The sequence below is a fragment of the Ambystoma mexicanum genome, chromosome 1p, assembly GCF_040938575.1.
Source record: "Ambystoma mexicanum isolate Mex_15411 chromosome 1p, UKY_AmexF1_1, whole genome shotgun sequence".
Classification (NCBI taxonomy): domain Eukaryota; kingdom Metazoa; phylum Chordata; class Amphibia; order Caudata; family Ambystomatidae; genus Ambystoma; species Ambystoma mexicanum.
The window spans coordinates 541,174,839-541,196,410 of record NC_090921.1 but is presented as its reverse complement, the minus strand read 5'-3'; the positions used below and the strand labels follow the sequence as shown (position 1 = coordinate 541,196,410).

The 21,572-nt window shown below is 42.3% G+C and overlaps 1 protein-coding gene across 1 annotated transcript in view; it reads left to right on the top strand.

The window, feature by feature from the left end:
* The window catches only part of LOC138575296 (unconventional myosin-Vb-like), a 1,749,675-nt gene that overhangs the window by 716,465 nt on the left and 1,011,638 nt on the right, over window positions 1–21,572 (top strand). The window lies entirely within an intron of this gene.

The following is a 21,572-nucleotide window of genomic DNA, read 5'->3' as shown; positions in this document are numbered from 1 at the left end:
CAAGAATATTATGTTCAAATGATGGGTGTTGCTTTGGGGGGCGGGGGCAAGAATGCGCTTTCCCTAGCCAATCTTTTTATGGGTCTCTTTGAGAATTCATATATCCATTTTGCCCATGACAATGTTCATCAGCTTTTCTTTGGAAGCGTTACATTGACAATGTTCTTTTGAATTTGAATGGGTCTTCAGGACAGTTTTTCACTTTCCTACGGTATCTTAACAATTCATTTGGTATAGAGTTCACAGGTAGTTTGAACACACACTATTTATTTTCTAGATCTGAGGATTCACATTGAAGGCAAAAAGATTCACACACAAACCTTTAGGAAACCCATCGAGGTTAATTTGATGCTTCATGCCAAGACTTTTAAAAAAAGAAGTATAATTAACAAAATCACATTTGGGGAATTTCACTGAGCTAAGAGGAATTGTACAACACACGCTAATTACACACAAGAATGTTCTTTATTTAGGCAAAGGTTTAAGGAAAGAGGGTACTCTTCACATAGCATTAAGCAGGTATTCACTAAATCTGATCTCTTACAGAGAGTCGTTACTGTTCACCCAAGTCCAAACAATCATAGCCCCAATTTGTTAATTTTATCACAAAGTTCTCTAATTGCAGTCTTTACTATATAAATTACTGTCTAGACATTGGCACTTACTAATGCTGGATCAGGATCTTCGTAATTATATCACTGATCGTCCTAACATGATTTTCACTAGGTCCACAACCTTGAAGGTTAAATTGAGCCCCTCTTTCCTAACACCTATACCTACTTGCGTTCATGCTTGAATTGGCTACCTGATAATGTAACATGCTTCCACAAATGTGGTAAATGTAATTTTTACCAGTTCACATCGGCACCAACCACTGTTAAATTTTCATGGAGGACTAACTGTCAAGATCAAAGATTTCATCAATTGTTGAATTGTTGATTAAAATGTATTGTATATGCTATTGTGTGTGCAAAAGGGTCTACATCGGTAGCACCATCCGTGAGCTTAGAATCCAAATTTGGAAGCATCTCTCAAACTTGCAGAGTCCAGACCCAAGGCTACCGCCTTTCATTGGCACACATCAATTGGAAGATAAAAGGGATATCCACTTCGCTGGACTTCAGCAAGCTCGACCACATACCAGAGGAGGTGACCGCCAACTCTAGCTCAGACAACTTGAATGTCGGATGATATGTCGTCTCAGAAGTACTAAATTAGGTCTGAACAGTGACCACGAAATAGATGTCTTTCTATGATTTTATTTGTCTATGTTGTACTAGTTGTGACATGGCTTGGAGATGTAACGCTCTCATTTCACACTAACATATTGTTTTGCAAATTAGCTACCAATCCTTACAAACATCAACTTTTGTTTGTGTGAAGATCTCTGCTCATATGTTGTCACCCATAATAATCATTGGCATCTTATTGCCATTCCGTGCAATGACCACATTACTATTGTCATTAAGTAAAATACAATTGCATTAGTTATTACATGGGCTAGGGACATCGCAGTTTTATTTACCAATTGCCAACATGTTCCCTCTCATGTTCAGAGCTCTACTTATAGATTGGGTCACTAATGAGAATAAGTAACATTTTGTTGCTACTGTGTACAATGAATACAATACTACTTGTATTGAGGAATAACATATTTTCAGTCACATTTGTGGCATTCTAACTTATAAATCTGGTGTTGGTTTTGGAATGCACTACAGCCATAGGCTATCTTTTTTCATTTGATTTCATTTCATGTTACTGGAAACTTCCTGTTTTTATCGGTCGACTATTTCTTCATTGTCAATACCCTTCTCTTCCAACAGGGGCTCTTGTACCTGTGGCCCATGACTGCCAGATGGTATTTTCAGATGACATCCATATGTACTTTAGTTTGTCAAACACTACGATAATACACTGTGAACAATAACATTTCTATCATGTCTACCTTTCACTTTTCTTACTGTCACTTTAAGAATAATTATCTGGGATAACTCACACGAACTCGCGCTCATGCAATTGCATAACCCACACAAATTTAACGCTCACGTATTGACGATGGAAGGTCATCTGATTACTTATTTGCTTCCGTGCTACTTCAGCTGCAGTGTAATGCACGCAGATTAAGACGCCAGATTGAGGCGTTCGGGTGCCGACTTTTATCAATGGAGTTCGAATTGTGAATGTGGTGAGTACCATAATTAATGTTCGCACATTAATTTGTCGATCTTGATTTCGCTTGCAAATCCAGATGTTACGTCAAACAAACTCAGTGTGTGTTGTCATTTTTTTTATTTATAGTGCAGACAATTGGGTGCTCGTGGCACAAGTGTCATTGACAAACTTGACAGACACACTATGTGTTTACGATTTGTATCTGATTGCTAATTCTGGACAATACACGATTAATGGGGTGTCGACTAGGTAATCAGTATGTTTTGATTACATTTTTATCTTCACACGTGGTGCTGCATTGGCTAATGATCTAACGACCTGATGGTTATCTGAGAGATGGACGAGGTATTCACAGGGTCTTCAACCTTGTTACATTTTATACCACTCCACAGATCCTTCTGTACTGGGATCTCTCTCATTCACAATTGGGATTAGTTTACTGGGACAGTGTCGTGTCATTAGACTATCACAACTATTTTCACCCTCTGTTGAAGCACTAGACTGTCTCAGTGTCACCCGACCTTGCTTTCTATTTACTTTTTGCTATCTCTTGCCATTTTAATCAACATTCTGTTCTGTTCTTATAATGTCTGGTTGTAGCCTAATTTATGGCCTGTGCCTCTTTTTGTCGCCACCTCCCCTTTTTCTCCAGCTCAAATTTGAATCATTGTGTCAGACTTTGATTGCAATATGCACTTTCTGGAACAAGGTCAGCTCTCCTCTGCCCTTTTGATAATTATATCATCGATACATACAGCTCAACATAATTCATAATATGAAGGCTTTTGGATTAATCCTCATCCATATGGTGACCATTTAAGTTGTTCATATTTTATCTTATTACTATACTGTTGATTAGATATGAGGCAAGTAGCCCTTATGTTTTTTGAAGATTCTACCAACAAATTAACCAATACATCATTCCCTTCATCTAATCTTTAGAGCAGTTCAGCATAGTCAGACTTTCTCTAGGGCGTTTTAGTACCATTTTGCCATACATGCCTACAGCATCAGCAGCCATGATATCAATCTATTGGCATTATAACAGCTAGTGCGTTCCAAACAAGACATATCGGCCAAGGTACTCCCATTGTATGGCACAGCTTGCACCCATTTATGAATCATGAGTTTGTATTGAATAAATTGTGCAAGGCTTATAGAAGGTTTTGCAGTTTGTTGAAATATTATTCTGTCAGGAATGGTTTCACTAGATCTCTTTTGCTTGAACTCAATAGGATTTGATCTGCACTGATATATTATTTTTCCAGTTTGTATTGGCATATCAATAATTTGGGTTTGTTTTTTCCCCTGGTTGTTTTTTCCCGTTTCTTTGGTTATTGAACTATGTTTTGTTATCACAACTTGTACCTTTTTGCTTTGTATGCATTCGAATACTGTATTGGATTCCTTAATTTTGATTTCACTGTTCTCAATAACTTGATTAGCTTGTATTGTTTCAGGATTTTCATAAACTTTCTGTATGCCATTTGCATATATGTTGATTGTCACTGCACCCTGTGAAGGTGCCTTTAATATATTTCTCAAAATCGGAATTGTGCCTTGAAAAGACCCAACGGGTCGAAACACATGTTGGCACCATTTAAATTTAATTTGGGCACTTTTGTTTATTGAATTATTATAATAATTCTGAACAACATCATTATTCCTTAACTTATCTATCACATGTCAGCGCATGCTTGGTGATCTAACAACTCCTATTCTTTCATTCATTATACTAGGCTGGGGGAGCCTAGGATTCACCTGCTGCAGCAGACAAAACTCTAGTGTCTGTACATTAATCTACTAGTTACAGCGCCCCTTCACCTTGTTTCCCCAACACTTGTATTGCTTATGGTCCTAAAACTGTCCTCAGTGACTTCAATCTCCACCTTACTACTATTTGTAATTCATGTTCCTTCTTGCCACTCATTGAACCTTCCAATTGCCTACTCCTCCCTCTCATTGCTGTGGTTCCTCACTGGACCTCATATTTTCTTTTATTCCATCCTATTCCTCTATTTCTTCTATCCCACTATCTTTTTCCAGACCACTTACTTTTTTCTGCTTCTCTCTCCTTCCCACAATCTTTCTCTTATCTGACATTTTTCACGGACCTTTAGAAACTTTAACCTATCTATTTTTTCTTATTCACTTCCTTCTATTACTCAGTTTTCCTCATTCTCGACTGAGAATGCTGCAGGTACTTTTTCGTACTCTGGTCTTCAGTCTATCTGGATCATCCTCATACACCCCTCTGCCCTCCCAGTAAAACTCTTCAACCCTAGCTTACTTCCTTTCTTGGTTTTCTTAGAGACCAGCTCTGCTGGAAAATAATCTCACTCTTCGTTTTGACCTTGCGTCTCTTACTACCATATGCTCCGACAACTCTTTACTTTCTGCTGAACAACTCTACTATTCTAATAGTCTTGCTACTCTTTTTCCTATACTCGCAAACTTCTATGAACTTAATCGCCTTCACTCCCCCGCTCCTACTGATCCCTCTTTCTTTCACCCTTGATTTTGCCTCTTGCTTCAACACCAAATTAGTCATTCTTTGAACATCCTTCTTGACTTACCCTGAAATTTGACTTTCTAGTAACCATCCCCCTCCTCATTCCGTATCCGATTTCTCCCCTCTTACTGATACCGCTCTTTACTTTGCTCAGGCCAATCCCACTGTCACTCCCGCAGATCCAGTGCCAGCCTTTCTTCCCTGATTCTTTCTTCTTGTAATTCCTTCTCACTCCTTATTCAGCAACTTTCATCTTCTGTTTTCCCCTACTTTTAAATGCGCTAGTCATTCCCATCCTAAACCCGCTTTTGTCCCCTCTGTTCCTTCCAATTGCCCCCTCCCCGTCTCCCTCCTAACTTTTTATTTTCTTATAGCCAAATTACAGCTTTTCACATATACCCTCCGGGTAACGGAGCAACTGCATAATCACCCCTAGGGTATCACATGGTAATTATCAATATCCTCTCGACCAGTTGGCAGCATATGAAAACGGAAAACAAGTTTAATTAAGCCAGTAAGGAATTTTCCCTCGCCAGAGCCACACAATTATTCACAATTGAGGGTGAGCTCCCAAGCCAGTAGGTAGGCGGCACGGATGGAACAAGCCAACACCTTGTTCAACGAGACATTGGATTTATTTTTAGTAATACCAGCCTTCAGTGTGACTTCAGTAACGGAGAATAGTGAAATTATGCTACTAAAGGAACTTGAAAAATTTGAGAAAAGTGAGCAAATGGTGGTCGAAGAGGGTCTTGAGTCCACCAGAGGCCTCACAGACTTAGACGTCGCCTTCCTTGGAGGATCCACATTATCAGGGATCTCCAACAGGAAATTTTGGGCAAAAAGCCCAGAATGTGTTGAGGGTGCTGAAGGCTTCAACGCCGAGAGAGTCGACTGCTTCTGTATCAAGAGCGCAGATGGCTTTGGCGTCAACAGTGCCAATGGGGCTGAGGGCTGGTACGAAGGCAAAGCTTTGATATCTGTATCTGACGGAGTCGATGCCGACCTTGAGCCCTTAGCAGGTTTCTGCAGTCACGCTGGGGACGAGGACCGAGACCTGGAGGCATGTCTATTGCGACTATACTGAGCCTTGTCCGAATGGGACCTCGAAGGTTCCTGATGAAGACCTGAGCCCGAAGGCGTGCGAGCCACGGTACAAGGCCGTTCCTTGCCGGCTTCATCAGAAGGCGCGGACGGAACTGTTCCCTGTGATTGAAAAATCATCATCTGCTCCCTAAAGGCAGCCCATTCCTCCTGAGTCGAGGACGTTGTTGGGCATGGCACTTTCCTCGCGGCACCATCCTCTGAGGAGGATGGGGAAGGTGACCTGTGACTGCACTTCCTAGAATGCCTAGATGAGGAAGACGAATGGCGGGAACCACTCCGGGACCGAGATTCCCCAGGCCTCCTCCTGACGTGGAGAATCGCCAATCGAGTCGTCAGTGGACACCCCCTTGGACTTATATTTTTGGAACTTACTGGGTTTACAACCCATACCTACCTGAAGCTTCCCCTTACGCTCCCGGCAAGGCGTTAGCAGTCAACGACTGGCATTTGGAACAGTTGTCTGTGTCGTGACTCTCTATAAATGTTTAAAACACCATTTGATAATTCAGTTAAAATCTCTAAAATTTTCACAAAAAACGTCATCATATAAAATATTAAATTCATGTCTTTTCCGGCCATCAGACTCGTCCATATTTCAGATATTTTGCACATGGATGTATCAGTTATATTTCATTAAATATTTTCTACGTATTCCCTCGATACTTTCACATTCACTTATAATGTGGTAGGCAGTTTCTAGCGTGTTATTCCCACATAATCTCCAGTAGCGACTGTCCTTGTGGATACCGTTTTTTGCACCTAGTATAACTAGTGTGTTACAAATGTTGAATTTAAATTTTAGATACCATCTAATCGTTATACTCTCTGGGAATGCATACTGGTAAGTGGGTATACCTTCACTGAGCATCAATTGTTTTGGGAAGGGGCCGCTATTTGCTTTTTCGCCCAAATTCACTGTCATCTGTTCTTTATCTTGTTCACCAATTAGCTTTTTTAATTTAAGCTTGATCTGTGCGATAGAGAGCAACAACCAATCATCTTTATCTCTTTTTGCCCACTTATCGTAGGTCGTGTGCCACTTATTTATGGTGACAAAATTCTGTTTGATTGTAGATCTAACATATTGATCCATGACTTTTATTACAAACGTGCCATTTGAGAGACGGCGAAGCTTAACTTATAGCGTGGCCACCATTAGCTCTATCCGACTATTCACACTAGTCAATACACATTCTAACAATAGGTAATCATTAGACAGATTTTTTGGCATTCTCAGTAATATCTTAAGCATTTTAGCTTCGAATACTTTTAACTTTTTTTAAGAGGCTACCACATATTTCCACACCATAAAGTAAACAAACAATTTTGGCAGAGTATAGCATATCCACAGTATTCAGAGATATTTCCTTGGGTACCAATAAATTTACTTAGGGCCATGGTGGCTATCATGCATTTTCTCTTTGTTTTGCACCAATGTTTTTTCCAGTCGGCCTATTATCTATAACCACTCCGAGATATTTGTATTCATATTACAACCTCAAGCTGTCTCATTTCAATCATCCATTTTATTTTATGGTTTCTAGTCAGATTTTTGGAGTCAAATTTCATCACTTTTGTTTTATCAGTATTGATGACAGATCATTCTTATTTGCAAACTTTACTAATTCATCTAATTTTACTTGGTGGCCCTTGGGTGTGTAGTCGATTAGTACAAGTTGTACCAATCTTAATGTCAAGGGTTAGACTATTACTGACCTCATTTAGAAAGTCTGCCAGGTATAGATTAAAAAGTGTGGCTGCTAATGTACAGCCTTGTTTGACTCCGCTTATGGTTGATATCGCTTCAGATAGTCTTCCTACGAGGTCCAGACGAACACAGACCGATGTCTCGGTGTAAAGCAGTTGTATCATATACAATAATCCAGGAGGTATTCCCCATTTAGTAGGCTTGGCCCATAGCTTACTCCGAGTGATGGAATCAAATGCCGCTGAAAAATCTATAAATGCAACATATACCGACCGTCCACGTACATTACGTGAATATTCTATTGCGGTTACTAAGTTAACTATATTGTGTGTAGTTGATGAGCCAGCTCTAAAGCCCGATTGATTATCTGATAGAATTTCACATTTGGTTATCCAATGATTTAGCTCAATTAGCAAGATCTTGGCAAATATTTTAGCAGGGATGTCGAGCAAGGCCAACATTCTATAGTTAGCAGGATCTTTGCGTGGTCCTTTCTTATATATAGGTAGGATTATGCTATTTTTCCATGACTCTGGAAGTTTCCCGTGGCTCCCAATCCATTTAAATAAAATAAGTAGCATTCTAGCCCATAGATCAGGGGCCTTTTGTAATAGAGCATTACAAGTACTATCTGGTCCAGCTGCTCTTGACTTTGGCAGTCTTTTTGTGATGTTGGCCAACGAGCTTTCAGTCATGGTACATTTCCATAGGGTTGGGACAATCGCTATCACATTTTCCTCATTTAATAGCGTTCCCAATGTATTTTTCACATGAGTGGCCCATAGATCTTCTGGCACACAGTCACTTGAGTCACTTGCACGCAACAAGCCCACTCGCTAGCAACGAGCCCGTCAGCCGCCCCCCCACCTTCCCCTCCACCCCACAGGGCTTCTCCATCATTAGGCAAGACCGCCTCTCCTCAGTAGGGAGTGGGGTAGCACTCATCATGAAAGATCACCTAGAGGCCAGACAAATCGCATCCAACCTGGGTGATAGCATAGATACCCTTGCTATAAAAATCGCCCTCTCCCAACTCTACCATCAACCTCGTCTACCGCCCACCTGGCCCACTACTGGAGTTCCATGAGAACCTCCTACATAGTTTAACAGAAAACCTAAAACTCACCTCCAAAAGCATCCTCTTAGGTGACCGTAACCTAGGCTACAATGACAAAAAAGATAAGCCAGCCAAATCTCTTTCCTTAGCTCTAAAAGAACTAGGCTTTGACCAAAAGATAACCTCACCTACACATAACAAAGGCCGCATCCTTGACTGGGTAGCAGACCACAACTGCCACATCGACATTAGCTCCAACACCCCGACCCCCTGGTTAGACCACCACATCATTCACTTCTTCATCCCAGCCGCATACAAGACCAAAAAGCCTAATCCGATCCCCCCCCAGCCCTGGCAAGATCTGCCAAAAATCTTACCAAAGATAAGATTCTACTGCACCTCAGTGCACTCACAACGGACCTTAAGTCCTCTGACCCGTCAGTCCTAGCAGAAATCTATAAGGGCACCATAAGCACTGCCATAGACACCATTGCCCCATTACAGAATAAAAAAGCCAAAACAGTGAAACACTCAAACACCTGGTTCTCATCTGAACTTAAAGAACTCCGTACTCAAAAAAGAAAAGCTCTGAATATTTGTCAGAAAACCCCCTCGCCAGCTACCTTATCTTCCTACAAAAGCATCACCTCTCAATACAAGAAAGCCATAATCCTAGCCAAGTCAGCTGCCTACAATGATAGAATTTCTAACGCAAGTTCCGAATCTAAAGAACTCTTTGCCATTTTCAAAGAACTCTCCACACAAGCTACCAAGTCACAAGACGTAGTCAAGGACCAAACCTGGTGCAACTCCATTCAATCTGCACTATTGAACAAAATCGAACTCCTACAAGCTAAAATCAAGGAGCACCACAAAAACCTGTCAGAACACCTCGAACCAACCACCACGACTGACCACCAGCACAACCCCAGTTCAGTGCCCCCTCCAGTCAAAGCCCCCATAAGCCCCTTCAAATTCAGGGAAGTAACAGAACAGGAAGTCATTGTGATAATGAACAGGATTAAACCCACCAACTGCAAAGGAGACCCCTGTCCAGCTAGTCTCATCAAAGACTGCACCGAAACACTTGCCCCCTTTCTCAAATCCTTCATCAATGCCTCCTTTAGTGCTAACACATTCCCAGACAGTCTAAAAGAAGCCTGGGTATGCCCCCTTCTAAAAATAACCTACGCTTGATCCAGAAATCGCTAATAACTATAGGCCCATCACCACTGTGCCTTTCTTGCTCAAGATTCTGGATAAAGTTGCCTACACGCAAATCCAGGAATACCTTGAAACTAACAATATCCTAGGTAAAAGACAGTCAGGCTTCCGACCAGGTCACGGGACTGAGTCGGCCCTACTCGACCTTAAAATACAACTTGGGGACATCATGGATAAAGGCAAACCGGCACTCCTTCTGTTACTGGATTTGTCCGCCGCCTTCGACCTTGTCAACCAAGATATTCTAGGCATGCACGTAAAAAATGAAGCACATTTCTCACCAGAAGCCATCTCTTGAGTGGCCTCATTTCTAAATGGCAGACTCATGAAAGTCTTCTCAGACACTGCTACAGCTACCCCCACTATCATTCACTGTGGCGTCCCTCAGGGCTCCTGCACCGCACCAACACTCTACAACATATTTACCCTTCCACTCTTCAATGATCTCGACCGTCGCAATATAGCGTATACTAATTACGCGGACGACACACAGGTACTACTCCCACTAACTGGGACCTATGAAGAAGATGTGACAGCCCTAACCAGAATCTACAGAGCCATCCAAACATGGATGGCTGCAAACGGCCTCTGCTTAAATGGGGATAAAACTGAGATCCTCCTAGTAGGGACTAACGAAACTCTCAACAAACTCCCCCCTCAATATAAATCTTTCAACATCGATAACTCCATCACAGTTTCCAAGACTGTCAAAACCCTAGGTGTTCACCTAGATGCCTCACTATCCATGGCCCGCCAAGTCAACGCCATAGCCTCAGCTTCAGCGCTCACCACCAAGGTGATCAACGCAGTCAAGCCTTTCCTTTCCACTAAAAATTGCTTATCCATTGCCAGGGCCACAATAGGTACCATACTGGAATACTATAATGCCCTTTTTGTAGGCACCTCCAAAAACTTCAAATCACGCAAAATAACGCACTCCGGGCAGCACTGACCATTCCCAAAAGGGAACACATCTCGGAAGCAAGGAAAAACGCCCATTGGCTTCCGGTAAAGGAACGCATAGTCTTCAAAGCCAAGGCCATCCCACACAGGTGCATCACATCAGACACCCCACCCTATCTCTCAGAAAGATTGTCCCTCAACACATCAAATAGACCTACCAGAGCACACCGCGCCAACCAGTTGTATGTTCCCACGTTCAAAAGAACTAGAGCTGGAGGGTCCAGCTTCCAATACTTCGCACCCAAAAATTGGAATGCCCTGCCAACCTCACTAAGGAATGAAAAATCATACACCACCTTTCGAAAAAATCAAAAAACCTTCGTATTCCACTAAAGTTTCGGAACTAACTTGCACTTTTATGCCTGCACTATAACCCTAGCATAGTATAACTTTATTGATTACCACTGTCGTCGTACCACTGCTAGTGAATGTTACATCCTATGCTATGATATCAAGTCTTCTGTAACAGCGCCACGATGCCTCAGGGCAGCTCTGCGCGCTTTATAAATGCAAGCAAATAAATAAATATAAATAAATGCTTAAGTATCTACCCTTTGACGAACTGTAATCAGTTCTATGTCCCAACAGCTTGAAGACTGTTGGTGTCTTTTGTAGCGAATGTGCCTATTTCTAACACTTTTTCTTGTACATGCATCCACTACATGCCCAAAAATAGAAAAATGCATTTAAATCTGACCATCCTGAAAAAATGCCCTTCAAAGTCACACTGTCAGGTTGCCTGTTAGGTTTTGTTTTGCCTTAAACATTTCACATTTTCAATATGCATTGGTGCACGCTTTTGACTACAAAAAACTCCATCAAAGGTTCATTCATTTGTACGTGATTTGTTACACTTCTCACTCATTTTTTCCCAGCCCTGGCCTTCGCAAGTTATTGTTCAATTAATAATTTCTGCCCGTAACGATGCATGCTACATTCCTCATTCTCTTAACATGAGCCAGTTTTAACTTGGCAAACTCTTTTCTCAAGGCCACTTCATCGTGTGGTATTACAGCATTCCTGTCCAATAATCTCCATCTTACTCCTGCGTGTTTTGCCCCAGCTTTGCTTCTGGGCAAACTAGAACATAATTGCTGTTTTTTATTCCGCCTGCACACTACAAGAATCTCAACATTTCTGCATACTTCTTATTAAACTGTATTTTAATATTTTTCCAAATTTGTCATGTCTATTTCAAAATTGTTTGTCAATGTTTTTTCTTATATATTACTGTTCCCATAACTTTTTACTGTGTTGGGTCCCAGTACCATCTATTAGCACACTGGCCTGTTTTTTGCTGTATTCTGCACATTAAAACATAATTTAACTCTCAGCTACACCTTTTTCAAATTGTGTGCTTCTGGGCACTTGACTTCATGTCCAAATGCCTTCTAAATTCTCAAACCACCCATTTTCTTCAAAACCAAAAATGACACAAACACTACATTATGCTTAAAACATAGCATATATTTTTTCTTCTTTTTTTGGGGGTGTTACATTGGCTTGTTCCTAAGTGCCCACAGATTACTGAAAAGGATGACAAATGACTCCCTTTTCAGTGTTCAAAATCTCCACATCTTGTGGTTTAGTATAAGATATTCTAGTGCCCTTTGTGATTACACGTGTTTCGATGACTAACTCATCAAATCAGTTTTTAAAAAAAACTGGCACTCATTTCAATTACAAGTACCATCGGATATACCAAGGTTAAAATAGTAACTTGAACGCTATAGATCAGATCTCTTTTTGCAACTAAACAACATACTCTGGATCGGAACCATGGGTAAATGTGTGAACGTAGCTTCCCATTCCAACATGGCCGTGGGCACCAGCGTTGGAACTGGACTGGGTTGCTAGGCAACCTCAGTGTAGCATAATAGCATTCTGGCGGGGACGCCGCAGTTACGAGGACAGTTTGGCACGGGACGAAGGATGAAAAGTTAAGCCCACACGGGGGCCTAAAGAATTAAGGGGTCTGATCTATCTCGCCCACGCAGCAACACGTGGAGCATTTCTAACAATTACAAGTTAAATCGGAAAAATATGTGCAATCAAAACACGAGGGAACCGAAGGTTGTAGATTTAACGCTTTGCATTTGCTGCGATTACCGCCATGGAAAGTCAACAAAATAATGCTCACAGAACATTTTTTGACCGTTTAAGGACTCCTACTCTTATGTTATGGGAACCATTTGAATTTAGAAACATGAGCCAGCAGAATTCGGTCAATGTAAACATGCGGGAGATATAAATGTTAATGTCAGCTGGGACACGATTGTCAACTAAACCTGAAAGATATATGAGGACGAACATTCTTTCAAACAACAAATCCCTTATTTTTTGTAGATGGATCTGGGATTTAACCCATGAAATTATTCACAGGACTTTAAGAATACTAGTGGGGAACAGTACAACTAGGTAAGGTCGTGAGCTCAGTACCTGATACCATAAAAATTAAAAATATAAAATAAGACTTACATGGACTATTACATAAATATCCGTTTGATCACTATTGAAAAATATTAGTGAAATTTAATCTCATGTTATTTTGTGTTATAATTTACGATTTTCTTTCTCACGGATTAAAGAAAATTTGGTAACACTCCAAACTTTTACCCCCTCCTGAAAATGGCCATTCTTTATTTTACTTATTTTACATATTTTGTGTGTTTTTGATTTCAAAAATCTTTTACTTGAATGTTCTTACTTGACAAATCAATGACTTCCATATGATGTTAATATGGGAATATCATGGTGTGTGTCTAACATGTGAATTATAAAATTTCTATGTAACACTAACAGCCCTGATTTGAAAAAGATGAGTTAGTCATCGAAACACGTGTAATCACAAAGGGTACTAGAATATCTTCTAATAAACCACAAGATGTGGCGATTTTGAACACTGAAAAGGGAGTCATTTGTCATCATTTTCAGTAATCTGTGTGCGCTTGGGAACAAGCCAATGTAACACCCCCAAAAAAAGTTTTATTTTCCAAAACGGAGTTGAGGAACCAAGTACTCCGTTGTTACTTTGCCATGCGACCCTGAAAAGTCAAACCAGTAACATAACCAAGGGCCCTGAGGTCCAGCAATAGGATAACCCCACCCCAAAGTTCCTCAAGACATATATTTTTTCTAACCCAGAGCTCCATTGATGCACATTTTCTCATTTTAAAAGACCTCCATCTTGTCAACACCTCAATCCATTCTAAAAGATTAGCTTTGTCTTGAAACAAAATGAACATACCTTGCTGCTGCAATTCCACGTGCACCTCTGCCTTATCTCATTTCTACTGCGTGGGTCATTAAACAAATTCTTTAGTTCGGATGTCTTTGGCAACTCGCCAAGCTACGCACTTCATACTCTAAAGCAAATTCTTTGGATTTACAATAATTTTTAAGCAATGCGATTTTTCTGTCGTACAAAGCCTATCATCTTTCTGAAGGGTCTGACCTCATTAATATAAGTAATTTTAATCATTTGACTGCTTGCAACTCCCCATCGCGCTATTCAAAAGTGCTCATGAATTTCATTTTTTTGTGGTTAAAGACTGAAAGTGGTGTTTTCATCTTTCAGCTACTGTATCTTTATCAACTAAACGCGGTTTTCTATCGTATGGGATGCATATCGTAAATCACTTTGTCTAGTGTTAGTAAATCAAGAAATTAACTCCAGAGTTGCTTGGCTTCAATATTTTCTAAAGGCTTAAAGGGAAGCAGTTTCTTCCACGCAATTTGTTATGCATCTCTCTAAGGTTTGTCTTTATTAACATGAAAACACCACAGATCTGTTTACTTTGATCTATAGTATCTATTAATTTCAGAATTTATATTTGGTCACTTTTAATTCTTGGAACAATGCCAATTTTTTAAAATCGATTTTTAAAATGCATTTATTCATTCTCATGTCACAATGTACAGTGCACATTTTGACATAACGCATGATACTGAAACAAAAAGACAAACTACATAAACAAAACAGACAACACACACACACTCGGCTGGCCGCATATACGTGCACCTCTAACAGTCTTCTTGAGACCTGTTCCTGCCTTACGAAAAAATTCTCCGATTGGAACGTAAATTACTAATAGAAGATCTTAAAGCCATTAGGAAAAGTGACTAGAAGAATTAGAGACAACTTTTATAGAAACGCTTTTAAAGAGCTTGTCCAACACTCACAATACATAATGAAACCCTCGAATAAGGGATAAAACATTGTGATCATGAATAAGTGTGATTACATCTGAGAGGCAGGCAGACAATTGAATGATAAATCGTGTTATGAGAAACTTGTCTACAATCCCACGAGAGAATTAGAAAATAAGGTTCACATTTCTACTTGATTGGGACAGTAAGGGAATTCTTGAAGATGACTGTAAATTTATTTTCAAACACCATTGCACAATCCCCACTATGCATTTCCTTCCTAAATTACACAAAAATATGAATAGACCTCCCGGTAGACCTATTGTGACCTTGCTGGACTTCTTATTTGAGAATGTGTCCAAAAACTTTGAAGGGGGGGTTTACGTTCGTCTCTTCTTTACCATCCTATTTGAGGGTCACAAAGGATTGTTTAACCAAGATTGATTTACTGTGGGAACCTGAATATATTTTGGCCACGATGGATGTTGTATCATTGTACACATCGATACAACACAAGTTTGGGGTAAAAGCCTGTGAGTATTTCTTTAACACACGGCCGCTTAACTATCTGTGACACATTGAAATGGTTCTGGCTATGATTACATTGTGCCTTACAAAGTGTTTTTGTTTAACATTGAATTCTTTAGACCATTCCACGAACAGCCATGGGCACCATGTCCATCAACCCCTGCTGTGCTAATTTAATGATGGGGTACTGGGAGAAATTTGAAGTATGGCAGGAAGAGCATGAAGCCCACAAGGATAAGATCATAATGTGGCTCCACTATATCGATCTATTCATTATATGGAGAGGGATTAAAAAGGAATGGATTGACTTTGTGAAACAACTTAAAACACATTAGTACAACCTCAAGTTTACAGACGCACACAGCCAGAAAATGATAGTTTTTCTTGATGTAACTATCGTAGTACAAGGTGATTGTCTTAAAGGTGAATAGTATAGAAAGCCTACAGGTTCAAACACTTGCTTACATTTGACAATTGGTCATCCCAACAATCTCCTCTGGAGTATCCCGTATGGGGAGTTTATCAGACTCCGGCGGAATTGTTCAAGCATTGAGGCCTATGAAAAAGTAAAACTGCATGGGGTTTTCAGCAACAAGCGTACCCTAAAAGGGTAATTGAACGTGCATATATAAAAAAAGGCACTCATTTGTGATTGAATCCCGCTTTTTTCGGATAATCAGTGCTTTAAGGATATTAAAACAGCTTAAGATGTTACACGACTCATTCTATGACAAGACAGGAGGCTCGCATTATGCTTTACTCTCTTTAATTACTGCCATTCAGCATTTTTAACATAACATTTAAAACCGTAACATTTGCTCTTTTTTTCCTTCCTTATGTAAAAAAATACCAAATATGAGAGGTTTTAAAAGTTCTAAAGCCACTGTTCTTTTTTGCATTACCTCCCCCATGATCCTCCGGGGCTTAGTAGTCCTGACCTCTCTTGATCCATCTATCCGAGAGCAGGTTGCAGTACAAGAACCCTCCATGATAGTCCTCTGCCTCTTTCTTTTTGCTGCCATTTTGAAATAAGTACCTGTCTCTTATTTAATAAGTTTCGGGGATTTACTTTAAGTTTTAGCAAAAATAATTATTTGTATTACATCTGTTGTCTTCTTGACTTATTTAATTTAGTGAGGGATTAGTGCTTACCTCACGGGGGTTCAGCGCGTGCACTGGTATGTAAAGTATATATATTTATTGACATTCAAGCCTTATCAGGTGAGTAAGCTTTGGACGAGCGTGTGTCGGAGCCGCGAGCGAACGCGCCCGCCTTAGGCTGCCGGTCCCGCTCCATCAGGAGACGCTGAGAGCGTAGCGGTCTCTAGGACCCAGGGGAGCGGGAGGAGATAGGCTCCCGGCATTCCCTGGGGACACCTCAACGTTCGCGCGTAACGTTTTCATTACGTCGCGAAGCAGAGAGTGACAGTAAGCCTCCACAGCACGGGAATTCCAAAAAAAAAAAAGGAAGAAACAGAATTTTACCGTGCAGAGGGGAGAAGGGGATTATCCTGCTAAAGCTACTTTGTACAGCCTTTCCACTGCTCAGTGCTGACAAACTGATAGTTGGCCTTGCCAACAGCAGTGATGGCTGCATACAGAAGCCCTGGCCAAACGCCATCAACTTCTCCAGAATGGAGTGCAGAAGAATGGGAGGATCCCTCCCACCAGGAAGCTGATTTATCTCAGAGCTTTAAGAAAGTGCTAGGGGACTCGCTTACTCAAGCAGTTTCGCTAGGAGTACAACCAATAACACAAAGGCTTGAAATTTTGGAGGCTATGATGGCAGAAAGGCAGAAGCAGGTAACTGCCAAGAAAAGGCGGGCAGAGAGCCCAGAGGCAGGGCCGTCAGCCTGACGCCCCACAAACTGGTTTGACCCAAAGGGGCGTAAGGTAGCTCGGAAGAGCAAACACTCTTTGACCCCCCCGAGCACTAATGAAAGGGAGGATGCTGCTCCCCAAGATGTAAGCGACCCCCGTTGCTAGGCTAAAGAGAGCCTTCCTGGAGAAACAGGAGAGCCATGACAGACCCCCTACCTTGGGGGTGAATAATTTAGGGGATTATAACGAGGGCTACTCGCCCGATGATGAGGGGGAAGGAGACGAAGACACCTCACGACACTTCGAAGAAAATGTCGACCCTCAAGATATGGAGAACACCGCTGACATGTTCGATGCAGAGACACCCAAAATTTTCAGAATGGGTGCCTTCACCCAGGGTTTCAGTGTACATGTCCCAGCATATAAGAAAGCCGCTGGACAGAGTTGCGTTCACGCATGAGGTCAGAGTGCCCTAGGCCAGTGTTACCAGGTAAACTGGCGGAAACTCCGGACCTAGATCCCAAGATGGTCACGTTTGTGACTAAGTCAGCGCGTGATATTAGGAAAGGAACTGACCGCGCCTGTAGAGGATGCCAGGACAAGCTGTTGGACATAGCAGGCCCCATAGCAAATATAATGGACCTGGCTGAGAAGGTGAAGGACACTGAGATTCCGCTAGACCCCCTCGCTCAAGGAAGCTGGGCCCAGAGGGCGGTGTCTTCTGGGAAATGCCAGAAAGGAGGAGAGGAGTCTCATTGAAGATTGATGAAAAATGAAGCGATCTAGCCTCTTATGAGGCAGGGGAAAATGCCAGAGGCCTATTGATTGGCGAAGCTAAAGAGAGGGCCTAGTTTGTGGGCACATACTCGCCATTAGAGAGAGCTCAGAGCTCAATAAAGAAAATCTTCCCGGGATGTGTTTTTTCCAGGACCGGACGACACGGGGGCCGAAGTCCGGTCGCTACAACTATCAGCGCAGGCTCCAAGGACAACAAGCCCAATACTGGGAAGGGAAACCTCAAGATAACTTCTTCCCATCCATATTTCGGAGAGGATCTTATCGACAACCCAGTGCCGCTGCTGGTGAGTAAAACAAGCATGAGAGTAGGAGGGAGAACTCTCCAATTTTTGAGCGAGTGGCGAGCGTTGTCCCGCGATGCATGGGTGATACAGGCAGAGGCAGGGCTGCGGATTGAGTTTGTAGGAAACCCCATACAGAGAGTAGAACCTTCCCCCATATATATGGCAAGCGAGGAGTTAAAGTTGTTGCACAACAAGCTCCTCAGTCTACTAAACAAGGGAGCTATAGAGCGAGAGATATGCAAGAGGAGCCAAGTTTCCTCAGCAACCGGTTTCTGGTCCACAGGGGAGACGAGACTCGGCCAGTCATAAACTTGAAGAGTTTAAACGCATGGCTCGAGTACAATCATTTCAAGATGGAAGGTATTCACCTTCTGCGCGATCTCCTGCGACAAGGAGACTTCTTATCGCGCCTGGATCCCGAGGATGCTTATCTTACAATATCGATAGTTTAGGAGTTTCGGAAGTATCTGCGCTTTCGGTGGAAAGACCAAATTTGGTGTTTCTCTTGGCTCCCATTTGAGTTGGCGTCTGCCGCGTGGGCCTTCACCAAAGGGATGTAACCGGTGGCAGCCGCCATGAGAGAGAGAGAGAGAGAGGGATACGTATTATATACCTAGACGATATTCTCGTACTAGCTGCAGACAGAAGTACTCTCCAAGAATGTACAATGGATCTGCACACTGTAGGCCTCTCTAGGGTTCTTAGTAAATTGGGACAAGTCACAACTAAGGCCAGTTCAGAGACTGGAATTTCTGGGCTTCACCATAGACACAGTGAAAGCAACCCTCAAACTCCCTCATCACAAAGTGAAAGCAATAAAGAAAGAGCTCAAAGTAGTGATAGCAAAGAAAGTTATTTCGCTTCGATGTCTAGCCAGAGTAGTGGGATTATTAGCCGCCTCGATTCAGGCGATATTTCCAGGCCCACTCCACTGCCGAGCTCTTCAACATCTCAAGATCAGGCATCTACAAGGGGGGCATAGGGTATCGCCAACTGGTGACCTTGGACAGCGAAGCTCTTGCCGAGCTTCACTGGTGGCTTCAGAATATGGAGGCGTGGAATGGCCGAGCCATTTTTGGAGACGCGCCAGAGTTGGTTATAAAATCAGACGCAAGCAGGTCAGGCTGGGGAGCCAGATGCGAGCATATAGAAACAGTAGGAAAATGGTCAGATCAAGAGTTGCAGCTGCACATAAGTTGCCTCGAGTTGTTAGCAGGTTCATTTGCAGTGCGAGCCTTCACGAAGGGCAAAGCAAAGTGTTGTCCTGCTCAAGATGGACAATATCTCTGCAGTTCGCTACATAAACAGGCTGGGAGGGACAAAGTCCAAGCTACTAGCGGAATTAGCGAAAGATTTCTGGCATTATTGCCTGCAACATCATATTGCAGTCACAGCAGAATATTTGCCAGGAGCGCTGAACGAGGTAGCGGATTGTAACTTGAGGTATCTGATAGATTCAAGCGATTGTAAACTTCACGCACAAGTTTTCGAGAAGCTGCAGAAGCGCTGGGGCCCAATACACACAGATCTATTTGCGTCCAGATTGAACGCTCAAACGCAGACCTATTTCAGTTGGAGGATAGACCCGGGAGCAGCAGGCACAGACACATTCCTACAGACTTGGCACGGAGCGCTTCATTATGCATTCCCGCCATTTGTCATGATCACGAGAGCGTTAGCGAAGGTTCGCAGAGATCGCGCCGAACTCATGATGGTACTACCGCTCTGGAAATCCCAGGTTTCCAGTAGTGATGGAACTTTCTTCGGATTTTCCAAAGATAGTTCCGCATCAGCCGGACCTTCTACAACGGCCGTCCGTCCAGAGCCATCCCCTGATAGCAACAGGCAAACTGCAGTTGCTGGCATGCAGGATTTCAGGAGAAAGTGGGAATTGCCAGGAATTTCGCGAATCGCTGCAGACTGCATCAAGGATTCCTGGGCGCCTTCCACCATTAGGAGCCATAGCACTGCATGGTAAGCCTGGGCGCGATGCTGCACAGACCAGTGTCTGGATCCCGTTTCAGCCCCTTTAGTGCAAGTTCTTAACTTTCTGGTGATAAAATTTCAAGAAGGGGGAGCTTTTAGAACGATAGGTGTTTATAGATCAGCGATCTCAGCGGGACACGATAAAATAGAAGGGATCGCAGTAGGCGAGCACCCAGCGGTCCTGAGGCTTCTCAAAGGAATAAAAATAAGAAAACCCCCAGAACCGAAGTACGCGGTCTTATGGGATGTTAGAGTAGTGTTCGAACTTTTCCTTAGATGGCCAGCGAACAAAGATCTTTCCCGCTCGCAGTTATCAGGTTAACTGGCTGTTATTGTGCCTTACATCATGTTGCAGAGTATCGGACGTGAAGGCGTTGGAAATCGATAGAAAGATCTTCTATCCAGAAGGGGTAGCTTTTCACATAGCGAAAAGAACGAAAACTGGATCGCGAGTGATTTCATACCCTTCACAGAAAATTAAAAGCTATGGTTTGCCCAGTGCATCAAGGATTACGAAATCTCGACAGAGCACCTTAGGCCGCGAGGGGTTTCCCAATTGCTTATAGCGCGCAGAAAACCTTACCACGCAGTTGCAGCGGCTACTATCGCTAGATGGGTGCGCGAGGTCATGCAATGGGCTAGAATTGATCTGTCAATATTTGGGGCACATTCTACGAGGGGTGCGATGGCTTCTAAAGCATTTACAGCTAGGGTATCTTTTCAGGACATTATGAAATCAGCGGATTGACTCCATACCCAGATCAAAGATGTTCGTTCAAGGTGGTCCGGAGGACCTAGCAAGTTACTGTTGAGCAGTCAGTTCCAGTTTTCCTCCAGGGTCACAGTTGATCAAATAAAGGACCGTTTCGAGTTCAGTACACAATAGAGAGGAAAAAGGAGGCAGAGGACCAGCATGGAGGGTTCTTATACTGCGACCTGCTCTCGGATAGGGGGATCAAGAGAGGTCAGGACTACTAAGCCCCGGAGGATCATGGGGGAGGTAGTGCAAAAAAGAACAGTGGCTTTAGAACTTTTAAAACCTAACATATTTGGTATTTTTTTACATAAGGAAGGACAAAAAGAGAAAATGTTACGGTTTTAAATGTTTTGTTGAAAATGCTGAATGGCAGTAATTAATGAGAGTAAAGCATAATGCTCGCCTCCTTGTCTTTAAAAGAATGAAGACTTCCTGAGCTGTTAGCGTGGGCAATCTTTATTCTAACTTATGGTACACATGCATCACCCATTCAAAAACATCTGTAA